Source organism: Gymnodraco acuticeps, unplaced genomic scaffold (assembly GCF_902827175.1).
Source record: "Gymnodraco acuticeps unplaced genomic scaffold, fGymAcu1.1, whole genome shotgun sequence".
In the NCBI taxonomy this organism is placed as follows: domain Eukaryota; kingdom Metazoa; phylum Chordata; class Actinopteri; order Perciformes; family Bathydraconidae; genus Gymnodraco; species Gymnodraco acuticeps.
Genome location: NW_022991286.1, coordinates 828069 through 831075, shown reverse-complemented (window position 1 = coordinate 831075; position 3007 = coordinate 828069). Strand labels below are relative to the sequence as shown.

Here is a 3007-nt window from a genome sequence, read left to right as displayed (position 1 = left end):
ATTGAATGTCTGAATCCTCTGTTTAACGTAACAACGGACATTAAGATGTGGAGGGCCGGGCCGCAGGGAGGAGCCAGGAGAGGATATATAACAGCTGCACCTGAGCGGTTCGGCCTCTCTTTTCCCTTCGACCACCAGAGAGCGAGAACACAGCTGTTTCTCCTGTCTGAACAATATCCTGTTTGTGACATTACCGCGCCTTTTTTATTAATTAAAGTACCAAATTTGAACCTCCAGAGACTCCATTTAGTCTCCTTTTTAAGCTTCTCTTTCCTGGACGTGAGAATAACGATCATAGTTAACAACATATATGCACATATAGGTTTCACCAGTGGCGAACCGTCAGGGCCTTCAAGGTATTCAGAGAATACCCTGGAACACTCAGATAAAACAAACACAAAATGGATTTAATTATATAAATAAAATGAATAAATGAGAATCGTATCCGTGTTGTTGATCTGTAATATTACAGTGTTACGTTGATTTGTTTGTCCTTCTCGGACCATGCACTACGCATTTCAGTGGTTTTGTGTTTGTTCTGGGTCTCTGGGTAGAATATCCTTCAACAAGGTATTCTACATCCTTGATAGAATACCCTGGCCGTTGCACTGAAAGAGAGCGTACGTTTGGACTGACAGTTTGATCAACCAATCATATATTGATGTGTAGCCAATGGGCGTGTTCTTTCAGAGTTCCCCTCGGTTCTAGGGTATTCTAGAAGGCCCTCTAGTTAACTGGCTCGAGACAGAGGATCTAGAATGCGACGAAGCAATTCATGCCGTTTTATTGTTTTTAACGTTGAAATGACAAGTGCAACAGGTGAAGATGAAGTTGTTGCGGAATTGTTGTGAGTACCCTTTTCAAGACGACAATTCAGTGAAAAGACGGACATTATAATGCCGCGGAGGTGTGTGTGTGTGTGTGTGTGTGTGTGTGTGTGTGTGTGTGTGTGTGTGTGTGTGTGTGTGTGTATATAGAAGGTCCAGCTGTGATAGACACGGTTCACCACTGGGTTTCACATATATGCAAAACATATATGTGCATATAAGTTTCACATATATGCGCATATAAGTTTAGCCTATATGTGCATATATGTTTATTTACACCTATGTTCAAGGTTTATACATAGCCTACCTACATACAAAAAATACAACACACAAGATGTATAAGTCATTAACATACATTTATTGTCAATAAATGTCAATTATTTAGTCTGCTTTTGGCGAGCTCTGTCAGCTTGTTGTTGATGGCTGTACCCAGCTGGCCCTTCGTTGTGTGTGGCCACTTCTTCATTGTTGCCTCTACAGAGAAAAGAAAAGGACATAATGAGATGACAGTGTAAAAATGCTCCAAGCCTTCTACAGACTCCAAGCATTCCACTCCAAAGTGTTGCCAAACCACCTGGTGTAGTGTACACGAGCTCCCCTGTGAGTGTATTGGCAGATAAAGCCCAAAGCCTTTATTCAAACAGATGATCTATTTTATTAGTGATTTGTTTCATATATCATTACTATTATTTTGAATTATCTGAAAAGTCAGTGCATTTACCAAATCTGTCTAAGAAGCTGCTACATTTACAATTATTAGTTAGAATTAGGTAAAGTTTGGCTTTTCAAAATACTGTTTAAAAAAAAATGACATCACATGAACTTCACTTGTATACCAACAACAGAGATCATCAGCACAGGTTGTTTACCAGAAGAGCAATAAGATATGCATTGCAATCAAGACAATTAATTAAAGACATGATATGGCACAAACACAGTACAAAGGGTATGGTCATTGATTAAGGGTGAAGATGCTGGTTATTTAACACTGCAGAGGAGAGCAATTAGTGTCATGGGGTTATTAACGACTATATATTCTATAACACAGAGGACCACCACAGTGGAAGCACACTAGCCCAGAAAATGGGTTCTATTAGAAGAGAGCTGTGATCAAGAAGTGAGCAATTGAACATTTAGTGATCACCCTACAGTAGGTGCTAATCCGTGCAGATACCATTAATGGGTGTCCTCACTTACCTGATGCTGATCCTGATCCTACCATTGATAGCTAATACATAGTGAAACAGGGATGGTTAAAGTAGTCAACTTGAGGCATCTCTATTAACTTTTATTTTCCTTTCTAAATTCATTCGTTTTTACTCACCGATTATGGCCGCCTTTTTTCCTGGGTCCAGGGCTTCCAGCTGCTCCCCATCACCTCGCTTTGGCTTGCCACCTAAAGTAATATTTCATAATTATTATTTTGCAAATGAAAAGTGGGTAATCCTGCTGATCTGCAGCAGCTAATGTTTACATACTAATGGCCCACACTTTAGGCTAGAGTGGTTGTCCAGGGACAAATGATACTCAAGGTTCCTTGGGGGTGTTCCAAATAGACCCATACACATTTGTTTCCAATCATACACTCTGAGTTATGGGGGTCCTTGAAATGATAAAGTTTGAGAACCACTGGGCTAGAGTGTGGGACAATTGTAAAAAAAACATTACTCGTAACAAATTGCAGCAGCGAAAACAGAGAGTAAGAAAATAGTTCAGTTTTTCCATTCTTAGGTGAATCAGTTTAGAAAGAAAAACACATGTGTAAACTGCCTTTCTTTATTAATGACAGGATTTATTTAAAGAGATTTTGAACAGTAGCTTTTTTTTTTACCGTTGAGGTTGCTCTGAAGCAGGGTTTCAAGGGGAAATGTGCCAAGGAGGAGAGTTCGCACCCTTGCTGTGCCAGAGGTGGTATGGATGGATGCCTTCCACGCATCTCTTTTGCAAAAGACTCCTGACCCCTTCACAATTTCAATCTGAAAAATACATCACATATAAATGTATTAGTAGGCCTACAACTTTCACAAATATATTTTATGGAATATCACAATTGATTATTAATTAACATTATACAAACTAACATAGTTTGTATAGATCAGTAGTAAATAGTTGTCTACTGCACAAGAATGATAAAGGCACTAAAGTAACAAATCACTGTCCTAAACTTGATCTAACATGGG

General features: G+C 39.2%; 1 long non-coding RNA gene across 1 annotated transcript; it reads right to left on the bottom strand.

Annotated features, from left to right (window-relative positions):
• Nucleotides 1–1225: 1225 nt before the first annotated feature.
• On the bottom strand, nt 1226–2701 carry LOC117562154. The gene is made up of 3 exons (XR_004571502.1): nt 2659–2701; nt 2152–2223; nt 1226–1301 (listed from the first exon to the last, which is right to left on the bottom strand). It is a non-coding gene; the product is annotated as an uncharacterized LOC117562154 (long non-coding RNA).
• Between the last annotated feature and the right edge of the window lie 306 nt (nt 2702–3007).